The sequence below is a fragment of the Amblyomma americanum genome, chromosome 2 (genome assembly GCF_052857255.1).
Source record: "Amblyomma americanum isolate KBUSLIRL-KWMA chromosome 2, ASM5285725v1, whole genome shotgun sequence".
Lineage (NCBI taxonomy): Eukaryota > Metazoa > Arthropoda > Arachnida > Ixodida > Ixodidae > Amblyomma > Amblyomma americanum.
In genome coordinates this window covers 54,164,726-54,180,693 of record NC_135498.1, presented here as the reverse complement: position 1 = coordinate 54,180,693, position 15,968 = coordinate 54,164,726, and the positions used below count along the sequence as shown (strand labels likewise).

At 52.9% G+C, this 15,968-nt stretch overlaps 1 pseudogene; it reads left to right on the top strand.

Annotated features, from left to right (window-relative positions):
* Nucleotides 1–7,525: 7,525 nt before the first annotated feature.
* On the top strand, nucleotides 7,526–9,367 carry LOC144119690 (uncharacterized; annotated as a pseudogene).
* The last annotated feature ends 6,601 nt before the right edge of the window (nucleotides 9,368–15,968 follow it).

Here is a 15,968-nt window from a genome sequence, read left to right as displayed (position 1 = left end):
AGAAGAAGAAGAAGATATGGGGTACTCTGTTCCGTGTCCTGAAAACTATTTGCAGCTAACTGTACGGAGTCAATAAGCATGTAAAATTTCTATCGCTCTCTGAAGATACACAGGTACAAATATACTACGCTTGAGTTTCGTCACCGTCTCGTCTACATTCTGTGATTTTTTTTCGCCGTTTTCTCCAATATGGTCAGGCCGAAATATTTAATGCAGTTAGAAATGACCCATAAAAGAGAGATGAGGTATATCTGATGCTATGGAAATGCGCATCGCCAAGGCGAATATCAGAAACTTATTCCGCTGGAATTGGTTTTCTGAATAAAAAGTACAGGACCAGAGGGAAACAGCGAAATGTATGCTGAATTTAAACTATTAGAATTAATAAGAAAAGTGAGCACGAAAGAAATAAATGGACTAAATGAACACCACTTCTTTCCTGAATGAATTTAAAAATAAAGCAAGCCACATGCTTCGCTAGTGAGGTGATGTGAACACTTTCTTTTCGTTCACTTTTAACAAAATGAAAATGAACAGCAACATTTTTTTTTCTGAGCACGATAACGAAGTATTTCATTGCTTTATTAGCTTTAATCACTTCGTCCCTTTTTAAGACGTATTCCACTCGAAATCCTAAAGCAGGACGCTTTTCTATAATAATTCAAAGCATTGCATATTCCTTCCGCCTGGAATGAACAGCAGGCAATACAGATGCCAGCAAGCAGGCAGTCTCACACTCACAAAGAGATGGCGTCGCCAGAAACGCAATCGGAAGCTCCAACTTCGCATTCTCGACATCAACCAGCAGGCGGCGGACTACGCTGTCCAGCTCGCCGGCTCTAACTGGGTGGGTCGCTACCATTTGGCCGCTAGGCAAACGTCTAGTCGTAGCGCATAGAGACTCTACCTTAGTCTGATCGACCCCACCCAGACACGCACAGAAACCGAAATACATCTTCAAAGAGCAATTCACAAGTTCAAGGATAGTACGGACCAGCTGACGCAGACACTACGGGATCAGTATCTATGCCAAACAAAAGACCCCCGTGGGTCGGAACATCTCTATGCAGGCAGCGAGAATCCCGATCTCGATCGGCGACTTCAACTGCACGACCTACGAGTGGCTCTTGCCAAAATGAAGCGAGGCACAACGCTTAGCCGGGACAACGTAACGGCAAAAATATTGGCCGACCTACCGGATCCGGCGTATGAAGAGCTCTCAGAATACATAAATGGCGTCTGGGAAGGAGAACGTCCTCTCCCCATAGAGTGGAAAACTGCGCTAGTCAGCTTTATCCCGATGGCCGGCAAGCCAATCAATACAGACAACCTCCGACCTATTTTGTGGACGTGTTGTGTGGGCGAACTCATAGAAACTATGGTTCGAGATTGACTCTCAAAATACTTAGAAAATCGCAACACCTTCACAGGATACTGTGTTCGGCTTTAAGCCGAATCAGTCACCTCAAGACATACTCCTCCAACTAAAACATGAAGTGCTCACTCGGTGGTTCGAGCGGTTGGCGGCGATATGCAAAAGGCATCATCGTGCTGTGTGATAACGCATGCCTTAAAGAAACCCGGGCCGTTTAAATAATTACGGAGCCTTCCCCTTCAAAAAATTATATCCTATCCGACTCGCGAGGAGCTTGTCGAAATTACGAGCTGGGTTGGGTCTCCCTCACAGGCTATAGGATACTTTCCAACGCGGCATGGAACCGAGACCCTAGGCTCCGCTCATAGTCTGGACTCCGGGCCACCAAGGCCTACCGGCAAACGAGGCTGCAGACGCAGGCGCCCGCGCACTCACTACCCGGGCCACTGGCGACGACTTTACCGATTCGGATCTGGACAACGAACCCCTTCTAAAGTTTAAAGACATCGTCAATCACTACCAAGGCTCTCACCGCAAGTACCCGACCCCTCTCAATGGGCTGGGGAAAGCAGGTGAGCGTCTTCTGCTAAGACTCTTCACCACTACACTGCTGTGGTCGGGGAGTACTGAAACACTTCGAGCCCTCCTTTTCTGGCCTCTGCTCGTACTGTACGGAGGTGGCTGACACCTACCATATGGTGTGGGTATGGCAGAGCAATCCTTCCTTCACCCCTCCCCCAACCCAACCCGAGAGGACTGGGAGTGATGTAGTAGTAGTAAGTGCTTAATGTAAAATAAAAGCAAAAAGGAAGTTAAAAGATTTTTGCTAACCCCCGGCATCTGCCATCACTACGGCGGCGGCACCCGAGCTGGGGCAGCGGAAATAAATGATAGCAGACAGTTTGAAGAAGTGAAATGAAATAGGTGAGGGGACATTAAGAAAGGACAGTACTGGGAGGCGGCCCTACTCGGCTCCCACGACCTTCCGGCCCAAGAGGCCATGGTCCGGCGTTCCCGAGCTGCGGTAGAGTCAAATGGGATGCCGGAATAGGGGCCCCACTTAGAATTGTGAAGGGGGTGGTCCACTAGTGGTCACCTCCCAAACAAACCACATCTCTGTATCATCGCAGCCGCCGCTGTGAGTGAACGAAGAGGTGCTGAAAATGTCATTCTGAGGGGACGCCTGAAATGCGGTCGGTTGTGTTAGGCACTGAACTTAAAAGGTTCAGTAACTGGGAGGTGGACACCTGAGTCCAGGAGGGCGGCTCTGTACACAGACCTGTAGGGCGGTCAGAGAACCCCCCGTGGAGCTCCACTACCTGCCTCAAACGACTCTGCAAGGTGAGAGTTCCCCGAGGAACCACTGTTTTTAAAGCGTTTCGTTACCACGCCACTAGGCTTCGATCACCGGTAATCAAAAAATTCAAACTGCTACGACACCGCGACCGCGGCCTCTACGGACTTGCTGGGTCATCTGGTTTGTGGCTCACACTGAACTTTCATTTCCTGCGTAACATATTTTTTGCAGCAAGGCGGTAATTTTTGAAATGCGCTTGAAGTTGAGGGCGCGGCGTCGAACTCTTCGAGCAAGGCGAAATGAAAATGGTTTTGGGGGAAAGGATATGATGCAGTAACTGTCTCACATCTCGGCCGACACCTGAACCGAACCGTAAAAGAAAGGATAGAGGAGGGAGTGAAAGAAGAAAGAGGTGCCGTAGTGGAGGGCTCCGGAATAATTTCGACCAGCTGGGGATCTTTAATGTGCACTGACAGCGCACAGCGCACGGGCGCCTTAGCGTCTTGCCTCCATAAAAACGCAGCCGCCGCGGACGGGTTCGAACCTGGGAACTCCGGATCAGTAGCCGAGCGCCCTGCCACTGAGCCACCGCGGCGAGTGAGCAAGGCGAAATGAAAGTGGTTTTGGGGGAAAGGAAATGACGCAGCAACTGTCTCACATCTCAGCCGACGCCTGAACCGCGCCGTAAGGGAAGGGATAGAGGAGGGAGTGAAAGAAGAAAGAGGTGCCGTAGTGGAGGGCTCCGGAATGTTTTCGACCACCTGGGAACTTTAACGTGCACTGACATCGCACAGCACACGAGCGCCTTTGCGTTTCGCCTTGATCGAAACGCTGCCGCCACGGTCGGGTTCGAACCCGGGCACTCTGGACCAGTAGCCGAGCGCTCTAACCACTGAACCACCGCGGCTGGTAGGAGTCAACGGGAACGGCGCGCGGTCGAAGCAACCCCGTTGCATGCAATTCTGCTCCGTCTACAGCATTTATTATTGATGCATCGAGTAGCGGGGACTCCGACAACGATGTTGCATCGTCAGGTTTTGCTCCCGAAGCTCAAACTGCGCAACCAAAGCCCGGAAAGTTGGTCGGTTTGTTTTTCTTGTTCCCGGTCCGTTCGCGAACCGGAGCGCTCCTATGAAGCCGCTACGGTGATGCAGCGCCATCTAGTTCGCTCTTCACAAACTACAATTTCGTTTTCTGCGTAGCTTGCATTTTTTTTTTTGGCGCGAAGTTTTGAAACGCTTTTGAAGCGGAGGCTATGGCGTAGGGCGCTCCCAGCGCGGCGACGGTGCACGCTCGCAAAAACCCTGCTGCACGCGATTCTACTGCATCGCCACCATATGTTTCCGACACATCGAGTAGCAGGGTCTCTGACGACGAAATCGCATCGTCGGATTCTGGTTCAGACGCTCAAAACTGCGGAAACAAAGATCGTAACGTTGGCCTGCTGGTTTGGTTTCGGTTTCCGGCACGCTTGCGCGAGCGGGGCTCTGCTATGAAGCGTATGAAGCCTCTACGATGATGCGCTGCCATCTGGTTTGTTGTTCAGAAAGTAGTTTCATTTTTCTGCGTGGATTGCAATTTCTCCACGAGGCGCGAATTTTTGCAATGCCCTTGAAGCGGAGGTTACGGCGTAGGCCGCTCCAAGCATGGCGTCGAGCCCAAGGGCGGTGCGCGCTCGAAAAAACACCGCCGCACGCGATTCTACTGCATCGGCAGCATATTTTTTCGATGCCTCGAGTATCAGGGCCTCTGACGACTGGATTTTGGTTCGGACGCTCAAAAAGCGCGAACGTTGGCCTGTTGTATTTGTATAATACTTGTCTTCGTATAACTTTTCTCGGTTTTTCCTTAAATGATGTTGAACCGAGGAACCTTGAACCGAGTAAAAACCACGTGACATCTATGACGTCATTCAGCCGCCGCCGCCACCGAAACCGAGCTCTCGCCTCTGTTTTGTACACACACGACACATTAGTGGGAGGAGGTCCTGACCAGCGACAACCTGAACCAGCAAGCCCGGATAATCCAGCTAGTCCGCAAGTAAAAGTCAGCCGCCGCCAGCGGAACCCTGGACGAGGGGCCCCGACCACCCGGCTCCTGCGAACTGAGCGCCTAAATAAGAGTCATCTCTCTCTCTCTCTCTCTTTTCGATAGGCCGTCGGCGTTCAATGTGTTCATTGGCGTTGGCGTTGACAACGTTCTAGACTCCAGTGATTTTAAGGAAAGGAAGACGCATAACTGGCTCCCTGGGTCAGTGGACGCCTCAATCGCGCTTTGAGGTACGTGGCACCTACGATGAAATCACGCTACACTATAGAGAGCAAAGGCTCCCATATCCGCCACCACATCACACCATCACGAAGGAACAACGTACTATATGGAGACAACTCCAGTCCAGAAAGTTTCCTTCACCGGTATATCTGGCACTAATACACCCGGGCCAATACAAACCCGAATGCACTCTTTGTGGGGCTCCAAGAGCAAACTTCGAACACATACTATTCATATGGCGAGAACTTCAACCACCATCTCGCTGGAACCTCAAAGACCGAGAAGGTTGGGAGATCGCGGTCTCTAGCTCAAAGCCGACCGCACAGAAGAGGCTGGTGGAATGTGCGGAGAAGGTTGCCAGAAGTCATGGACTGATGGCCGCTACCCGGGATTAAGAATCAAGCCAATTAAACAAACCTTCCCTAACGCCTTCCCTTGCTTGGTTCATCAATAAAGCTTTTACCTACCTACCTTGAGGTATGTGGCGGTGGTGAGAGAGGTGGCGGTGGTGGTGGAGAACATTTACGGGGCAGATAAACTTACAGGAGGTTATTCATGAGCTGACCCAGAGGAGGCCAGCCCTTACGATTTCTAGGTGGAGGTCCCTAATTCAGGACCCCAGTAGCGTCGGCCGCCGCCCAGGCTCACCCGACCAAGGCCTGTTAGGCCTGCAGGTCAGAGCCGCCGAGCAGGGTCGCCTCCCTGTCCTCCCGGGTTGAGTTGGGGTGAGGGGGCATGTCAGGGTTGGAGGTGCAGGCCCACACCATATGGTAGATGTCCGAAGACTTCTCCGCACAGTGTGGACAGCTGCCCGAGAAAAAAGGGTCGAAGTGTTTGAGAGCTGGCGGGCACAACAAAGTACAACATTTGTCCATAAAGTTTTGAGACTCATATATTTTCTTCTCTGGAAATGATTCCCCAAAACAAATGTTGGTGCGCATGTGTAGCGCCATCTTTTCGGGCTAACCTGAGTCATTTATGTTAATTGCTGTAGCAGCTGCTAGATGGCACTACATGTAGAAAAATACGTTGTCACTAGTCGTCTGCGCATTCTACTGTGAGTGAATGTGGAGAGATGGACGTCCACCTCGAACAGCGTGTAAACATAAAATTCTCTGAGAAGCTTGGCAAGACAGCCACACAGACTTATGAGCTCCTTCGTGACGCTTACGGCCACGAGACATTATCGCGGGCGCGAGTTTTCCAGCGGCACTAGAGGTTCGTTTCGGAGAGAACGTCGGTGGAAGACGACACAAGGCAGGGGCGCCCTTCAACCTCACGGAATGAAAAAGAAAACGTGGATCAGAGCAGGGAAATCGTACAGCAGGACCGCCCCATTACAGTCAGTATGCTATCAGATGCTCTTTACATTAGTAAGACAACATGCCACCAAATTTTGCGTGAGAACTTGGGGAAACGAAAGCTGAATGCCAGACTTGTGCCGCACTCCCTCACACAGGACCAGAAGGACACGCGGGCATCAGTGAGCGCAGATTTGCTCTCCTAGGCAGACAAGGATGCTACATTCGTCGACAGCATCATTTCTGAAGACGAAACATGGTGTTTTCAATACGATCCTCAAACAAAGAGGCAGATGGCCGAATGGCGGTCCACAAGCTCTCCGGCGTCAAGAAAAGTGCGGAGACAGAAGACCAAAACAAAGACGACGTTGATAGTTTTTTTTTCGATGCTAGAGGTGTCATTCACCACGAGTTCGTCCCACAAGGGCAGATGGTGAATCAGGAGTTTTATATCCGCGTGCTTCAACACATACGTGGTGCACTACGACGCCGTCGCCCTAACTTATGGGCATCTGGACAATGGAGCCTTCTCCAGGACAACTTAAGGCCGCACACTGCTCTCAGTGTGACAAAATTTCTCGCCAAGCACAGCATTACTGTACTTCCTAATCCGCCATACCCGCCTGACCTCTCCACATGCGATTTCTTTCCGTTTCCTAGTGTGAAGAGAGCCCTAAAAGGTCGCTGGATGGAGACCGTGGAGGCCAATCAAGACGCCACGACAAAGAAGCTGACAGCCCTGACAAAAGAAGCGTTTTCCAACTGCTTCCGAGACCTCAAGAAGCGTTGGAAGCTGTGAATAGACTGCAAGGGAAACTATTTCGAAGGGGTGCTGCGCAAATTATTTCAATGTTAAACGCATTATTTAATTGACTCAATCTCGGAACTTTACAGACAAGGGTTGTATTAGTATACAGGAGAAGCAGAAGCCGCTCATCCGCCTTTGAGAGAGAGATGTGGGCTGCATGCATTAGCACTGACAACGTTATGGCAGACACGCGGCACTGCAGCAATAGGCCGCCGCGTCTTGGCCGCGTTCACGGGGACGGGAGCAGGGTGACGGGAGCGGTCGCATACCGCGTCGGCTCCGTGACAGATCGCAATCAGTTGCGATACACCAACTTTTCCCCCTGCAAGCCTGGTATCATCGTCTCCAGGAACCTCAGCGGCACCCGTCTACACCACGTTTGTTAAGGTGGGGCCAATTTTGACCACTTTTCGGTCATTTGAAGCTTTCGTCACACCGCGGTGGTGCTAAGCCTAACGGCGCCGGGGCCTGCAATGGCCCCGGTCGGGGATCTCTCGGCTCTGGCGGCTCCAAATCAAGTCACCGGATACGACCCGCAGTCCTTGCAGATCGTAACAATGGATACCCATCAATCCGAGGATACGACTCAAGGCGAGGATCCTCTACCAACCGAGGACGATTACCTCCAAGATATGGTCCGCGTCTGGCGCGGAAAGAAGAACGCGGCGGCGGCATCGAGGGACGCTGGTGCTGGTGCCACCCAGCAATAGGCGCCGGCTAGCTCTGCGCATACGCAGGGCGGGAGTGCGCTGAACGCAGCCTCGAAGAGCTCCAAGCAACTCCGGTGGCGGCCGCAGAACACGCCGCGCATTGAAAAAGATGAAATCGTCGTGGTGCTGAAACCAAGAAACACGGTCGACCTCATGGCAACTTTTGGTCCTGGACGAGCCGGCGCTGCAGTCCGCAGCATCCTCGGGGACGACGCAAATGCTGGACTTGAGGTGTGGCCCGTTTGGAACCAAAACGTCCTTGTATGTGCACTGAAATCTGTCGACGCCGCGAAGAAGCTACTCCGGGATATTGTGCTGCCGGTAGGGGAACGCGAGCTACCGTTCCGGGGACACCCTAAACTCTCCGGTGCGTTCTGCCGAGGCGTCGTGACTGTTTCGCCAGACGAAACGTCTGAAAGCGTTAAACGAAAACTCAGTGCGGAACAAAATGTGGTGTCCGTGCGCAAGCTAGGGGGAACCCCGGTTGCGGTGATCACCTTCGCGGGGACCAAGGTGCCACGGACGGTGTTGTACAGCTACGAACGGCTCCCTGTTCACCTGTACAAGAAAACAGTGCCAGCATGCCACCTCTGTGGCACAGTGGGCCATCGGGCCGATGCGTGCCCGCGACCGCAGCCGGGCCGCTGCAAACGCTGCGGAGTCCAGGTTCCCGATGCCACTCCTGACGGCCCGGCAGAACATGACTGTGTTCCGAGCTGCCTCATCTGCGGAGGCGGCCACCCTACCGGAGCTCCTGGCTGTGCCGGGCGGTTCCGGAAAGCCATCAAACCGAGCTCCCCATCCGGATCCAAACCGAAGACAAAGACGGGGCCCAAGCAGGCTCCTCCGCCCAAGGCCAAGAAAGCGCCAGCAGATCAGGAAACCAAGGCCAAACCCGGCTCATCGAAACCTGTCAAGTCCGCGACCCAGGCGGTGCCCCCGGTCCTCAACGCCAGGGACTTCCCGCCCTTGGCACCCGTCCAACCACAGGTGAGCAGTTGGAGTAGGGCAGTCTCCGGGCCCCCTACCCGTCCTTCCCCTACCGAAACCGCCCTACAGCAGTAGGTAGAAGAGCTCAGGCGCCAGAACCAAATTCTAGCGCGCAAAATTCAAGAATTAGAGGCCAAACAGGCCGGGTCATCCGAACCAATGCAAGAAGCTGAGCCAGATGACGAGGATGACGGATCATCCGTAACATCTTGCCTCACTAGCGTCTCGCTGCAGTGCGGGGACACGGTAGTTGGATCTGCTGGTCGCGTCGCCGGCCTAGAGGCACTGCAGCGCCAAACCGAGCAACTGGAGGAGCAAGTGGCGGCCCTCCCGAATCAAATCATGTCAGCAGTCCGCGAGTCCTTCCAGGACATGTTCAAGGCAGCTTTAACGCAAGCACTTCCCGACCTTATGGCCCAGGTCACTGACTCGGTCCTTAAAGCCGTGCAACCCTGGGTCAGCACCCAAATTAAGAACGCCACTAGCTGCGAATCCCCTCACCTCAAACGTAAGACAGCCTCCCGCCAGGCAGCGGAGGAACATGGTTCAGGCTCTGCAGCTGGTGGGTTGGTGCGGCCAATCGCTGGGGTTGCGCTGGCTCCCGGCCAGAGCTAGTCCGCTCGCCCGTAAATAAATAGAACAAAATGGCTAGCAGATCTAATAGGAATGATAAAAACCTTGAAAAATTCCAGATCATCCAATGGAACTGCAGGGGTTTCAGAGCTTGGAAAAAACGGTCACACCTCCAGCTCTACCTGCAGTCCCTAGGAGACATGCCGGCACTCATTGCCCTGCAGGAGCCCGGCATAGACGCTAAATTATCAGGCTACAGCACCTTTCAGGGGGGCGCCTCTACGTGCATCTTGGTGAATAAAGCATACACCGTGGTTCAGGTCGACTTAGACTTGAGTACCGAGCAAGAATATACAATGGTCCGGGTACTGCCTCTCAGACGCCGCGACCCGTCAATACATATCCTCAACATATACTGCCCTCCGCATAAGCCGCGCATAACTTTTAATGAAATCTTCCTTCGCGCGATAAAAATGGCAGCCAAAGAGCCTCTAGTGATCGTTGGAGACTTCAATGCTCCCAGCCTTCATTGGGGCTACCACTTCGAACAGGCAAGAGGACGTAAGCTGGCGGAGCTCATCTCCACCCTCAACCTCACGTTGATCACGGACCCGGCGTATCCCACCCGAGTGGGGAATTCGGTAACCCGCGACACGTGTCCCAACCTTTCTCTCGTTAAAAATGCTAGAGCGGCTGCTTGGGAGAACTTGGGAGATTCTCTAGGCAGCGATTACCTCCTTCTCCGGATTACACTCATGGCGAAGGCAGCGCGCAAAAAATGGGGTCAGGCCAAGCTGACCGATTGGCACAAATTCCGAAATCACACTACCCCTCCCGTACTATTTTCCGGCGGCTACGCGGAGTGGGCTAACCACCTATACAACATTCAGAAACAACACGTCATAACACTACAAACCACCGAAGAGATCCCCGCAGTGGACACGCACCTCCTGCATTTGTGGGAGGCGCGCCGGAGCTTAACTAAACGGTGGAAAAAGCAGAAAACTAATCACAAATTACGCGACCGCATAGCTAAACTCACAGAGCAGGCTGCAACGTATGCTGCCGAACTCTCAGATTCAAATTGGATAGCACGCTGCGACGCCGCAGCTCATCAGATGAGCTCGAAGGGGACGTGGCGTCTCTTTCGCAGTCTAATCGACCCCTCCCAAACGAGAGGGGAGACGCAAAAGCAGCTCCGGCGGGATCTGCAAGGGTATCAAGGTACGACGGCGCAACTTGCGGACACTCTGTGCGACAGATATCTCTGTCGTACGGAGGACCCGCCGGGGCCTGAGTACATGTACTCTGGCAGGCCTAATGAAACACTTGGTGCCCCTTTTGAGTTGCACGACCTTACGGCGGCCTTATCAAAAATGCGCCGGGGTACGGCTCCGGGACGGGATCACATAACAGTGAACCTGTTGGCGAACCTACCGGACCCAGCCTACCTCCATTTATTAGAATACATCAACCAGATCTGGGACCGGCGTCCACTCCCTCCCGAGTGGAAAACGTCACTTGGACGTTTATCCGTGAAACAGGTAAGGCCGTGAATACGGACAACCTGAGGCCCATATCACTGACCTCATGTGCGGGCAAGCTTATGGAGACGATGGTTCGGGATCGCCTCTCTCCATACCTGGAGAGTAAGGGCGTCTTTGCAATCACCCTGTTCGGGTTTCGCCCCCACATGTCCGCACACGATGTCCTTCTCCAGCTGCACAGGGATGTAATACGACCCACAACTATGCAACACAATGACAAAGCCATCCTCGCCCTTGACCTGAAAGGGGCTTTCGACAATGTTAAACACGGAAGCATCCTGACCAACTTGAGTTCTACCGATTGTGGGGCTAGGGCCTACGCGTATGTAAGAGATTTCTTGACTAATCGCCAGGCCTTCCTTCGGATTGAGGGCGAGGAATACGGCCCTTACATGATGGCAACACGGGGTACCCCTCAGGGAGCGGTGTTATCACCGCTCCTGTTCAACATAGCTATGATGCGCCTCCCAAGCCAACTGGCCCGGGTGGAAGGCATTCAACACGCGTTATATGCAGATGACATTACAATTTGGACCACTGAGGGGAGCCTTGGGGATATGGAGGCCCGCCTTCAGCAGGCCGCTTTCATAGTCGATGCGTATGCTATGGACTGTGGGCTCCAATGTGCTCCAGCGAAATCAGAGCTTCTGCATGTCAGAGCGAACCCAAAGGATAGGACAGCAATTCACATCTCTCTGTCAGGAGGTCCTATTAGAGAGGTGGAGGAGCTCCGTATTCTGGGCCTTTTCATTCACCACAGACTCAGACCGGACTCCACCATTGTGAAACTCAAGAGAGTAGGCGAGCAGGTAGGGCGTATGATCCGCCGCGTTTCCAACAAGCGGGGCGGTCTGCGGGGCAGGGACGCGCTTCGGCTCGTCTATGCCTCCGTGACTAGCCGGATCCTCTACGCCGTGCCATATCTCCGCACTACTAAGCAAAACGAGGCGCGAATAGACGCCATCATCCGCAGGGCAACTAAGCGAGCCCTGGATCTCCCGTTGGCTATACCTCTAATGCCAAACTGAAGGCATTGGGGGTGCTAAACTCCTACCAGAAGCTGCGGGAGGCCCACCTCGTGAACCAATACACGCGGCTCATGCACACGGCCCCTGGGCGCCGCCTGCTAAACCGCTTACACATCCAACACTACTGCACTCCAGAGGAGACGGAGCGTATCCCGGTACTGTGGCGCCATATGCTCTGGGTCTCCCCGCTCCCCCGTAACATGGACACCGACATGCACGAAAACAGACGACAAGCGCAGGCTCGGGCTCTTGAGAGACAACACGGCTCCCGACCCGGTGTATATTATGTAGACGTAGCAGGGCCGTCGCCCACGGGATTTTACACGGCCGCTGTTCTTCACCAGGAAATGCACGTCGATGGACTCTCTTTTCGAGCCCCGAATTCAATGCGAGCAGAGGAAGTAGCGATAGCGCTGCTGCCACCCACGCCAATTCGAGAATCATCATTACGGACTCCCGAAAAGCATGTGATCATTACTTGGCTGGAGAGATCTCCCCCTTAGCTGCTTGCATTCTAAGACGGACTGCCACTGATCCAACACCGAAAAGAATCATTTGGGCTCCTGGCCATCAGGGCGTACGAGGTAATGAGGCCACTGACGCGGCTGCCCGAGCGCTTATTTACCGGGCTCCTCATCCCAGCGCTTCTGGCTCGGAGACTAACCAGCCGCTGCTGCGATTCAGGGAAATAATAACGCGTTATATCGACAACCACCGCCTTTTCCCGGCCCCTGCCAAGGGGCTGAGTAAGACGGAGGAGCGAACTTTAAGGCGCCTGCAGACAGGTACTCTGCTCTGTCCTGCAATCTTAAAGCATTACGATCCTAACACGGATGGGCGATGCCCGCACTGTGGGGAGACCTGTGATATCTTCCACATGGTGTGGGCATGTACTCAAGATCCCACCTCCCCCCTTCCCCTACCCCTTCCAGAGAGGCATGGGAGACTGCCCTCCTCAACTGCTCCTCGCTTGAGTCCCAAAGGGCTCTGGTGAAACGGGCGAGAGACGGGGCATTGTCATGCGATGTCCCGGACTAGGGACGCCGACCATGTAGCGGGGCCACTCTGTGGCTCCCAAACTCTATTGCAGCAATTAAAAGTTTTCACCACCACCACCCGCGTTCACTGGGTGACCAACCTCTAGTGATCAGCCATTAATTTAACTGCCACCTGCTGGGGTGGTGGGATGTGCGCGCAGCCTATACCCAGTACGCATCTTCCTGGCTACGTTTGCAGTCGAGCGACTGGCGGTTTCCATAGGTAGCCATACTGACGCACACACAGTAGTAGGAACTTTTTATTTCTTCGAAACAACATTAAATGCGCTCACACAAGACACGAAATGATAATCAGTTTTTGGGGAAAGGAAATGGCGCAGTATCTGTCTCACATCTCGACGGCCGCCTGAACCGCGCCATGAAGAAAGGGATAAAGGAGGGAGTGAAAGAAGAAAAGGAAGAAAGAGGCGCCGTAGTGGAGGGCTCCGGAATAATTTCCACCACCTGTGAGGCAGGCGTCTTTTCCTTTCCTCAAAACCAAGTTTATTTCTCTATTCTTCCCTTACAGCGTGATTCGGTTGTGCACGGAAATATGTGATACAGGCTTAATTTCCTTTCCTTAAAACCAATTTTCATTTCACTTTCCTTTCCTTGCGGGCGCAGTTCGGGCGTCCACCGAGATATGTGAGACAGGGCTTTGAACCCGACCGCGGCGGCTGCGTTTTTATGGAGGCAAAACGCTAAGGCGCCCGTGTGCTGTGCGATGTCAGTGCACGTTAAAGATACCCAGGCCGTCGAAATTTTTCCGGAGCCCTCCACTACGGCACCTCTTTATTCCTTTCTCCTTTCAGTCCCTCCTTTATCTCTTCCCTTACGGCATGGTTCAGGTGTCCAACGATATATGAGACATATACTGCGCCATTTCCTTTCCCCAAAAACCAATTATTATTATTATTATTATTATTATTATTATTATTATTATTATTATTATTATTATTATTATTATTATTATTATTATTATTTCTCATGGTTTGACCTCTACCTACATTCAAGGTGAAACTTCGGGCCCCGCTGACGGCTCGAAAAGCTGGCATAGTGAAGCTTTTCGCTTCAAAAATGTCGTTGTCTGGCTACTTTTTACAAAAACAGTACGCCTCAGGGGAGAGACAGGCAGACAGATACTTTATTTCTGCAAGTGAGTTTTAGACCCGCCTCGGGGGAGTCTCGCTTCTCTCGTTCCTACAGCGTCGTTTTCGCATCACAACGTGCAGAGAGGGGTATAAGACAATACATGCGGTCGTAGTAGTAGTAGTAGAAAACATTTATTCCAAAAAGGTAGGATAGAGAGGCGAAAATACAGATTTTTGGTGGAGTCCTTATTTCAGGACCCCAATGTCCACCGCAGTTGCTCTTGCTTGGGATATCAGCTTTCGCTGCGTCGCCAAGTCAGAGCTGAGCAGGGCAGACTCTCACTTTTCCTCGGAGTGATGTTTGTCTAGTTCGAGGGGCTTGGGACCGGAGCAGCCCCATGTTACATGATATGTTGTTGGAATTCCGCTACACCAGGGGCAGTTGCTGTCATATCTGTCGGGGAAGATGATGTGGTACTTGTGTAGGTTAGGAAAGGTGTTCGTCTGTAGTTGTCGCCATTCCCTCGCCTCTGCCGCCGTTAGCTTACGGTGTTGTGGGGGATAGACTTGTCTTTGTGTTCGGAGAAGGAGGAGGCGCTCGCCGTACCTAGAGGGGAGAGGGGTGAGGTCGGGGAGGTTAGTCGCTCGATAAGCATATCCTCGAGCTAGACTGTCCGCGGCCTCGTTTCCCTCGAGCCCCTCGTGCCCAGGAGTCCAAGTGATTTGGTGCTTGCATGTGGAATTTTGAACTTGTGGGGTAGTCAGAATGGGAGCGACGGAGTGTGGAAGTCTGCCAGAAAGGAAGAGGCGACACGCGGACTGGGAGTCGGTAATATTTTTTAGCTCATTTCCCGTAGCATCGCCGTGCTGGATTGCGATGGCAATTGCAGTAGTTTCTGCTACTGTGGGAGAGCAGTTTCGTAGGGAGGCGCTGGCGATTTCCTTGAAATTGGTGTACAAGACGACCGCCACCGCGTTTGTTGAATCGGGGTACATTGCTGCGTCGACGTATACAGAATTTTGTGCCTGTCGATGTGTGCGGCGCAGATAGTCCACTCGCGCCTTTCGTCGTCTCTTTTGTGAGTCCGTGTGCGTGTTCTTCGGGAGTGGAGCTACATACGCGCGAGTTCGCAGAGTTGAGGGTAGGTCTCGGTTGTCCTGGACGGCGCGGGCGCGTATGTCAGCCGGGTAACCCACTCTTTCCAAGATTGCGCGTCCAGCTTTTTGCGATGCTAGGACGGCTTCTCGAATTTCTTCTATTGTGTTGGTCAGTCCCAGGTCCTCGAGGTGACAGCTGGCCGTGTACATCAGGAGGCCTAACGCATGTTTGTAGGCGGTACGGATGATGGCGTCTGCTTTGTCTCGCTCATTCCCCAGAAGTGGTAGGAATGGGAGACCGTATGACAGGCTGCTCATAATTAGAGCCTGTATCAGTCCAATTGTATCCTCCTCTCTCATGCCTTTTTCGGTTGCGGGTGATGCGCCGAATCATGCGGGAGATCTGGAGGGCAGTTGTCCGGAGACGCTGTAACGTGTGGTTGGCTTTCCTGTCGCTCTCAAGCCAAAGGCCCAGGATGCGGATAAGAAGGACTTCCTTTATTCTCGTGCCTTCGAGGTAAACCTCGATGTCGCCGGGAAATTTGTAGGCATAGCCCTGAATGCGGATAATTTCGGATTTGTCGGGTGCGCAGCGGAGGCCGCAATTTGCTGCTTGTCTTTCTACGCAATTGACTGCCTCTTGTAGGGTGTTTTCTTTGTCGGCAAGAGAACCCCAAGTGGACCATATGGTAATATCATCGGCGTAGGTAGTATAACCGATGCCTTCAATAGCCTCGAGTGTTTTTGCCATGCCGATCACAGCTATATTGAAGAGGAAAGAAGAGATGATAGAGCCTTGGGGAGTGCCTTTGTTGGGTGTCTGCTCTGTGCCATAGCGGACA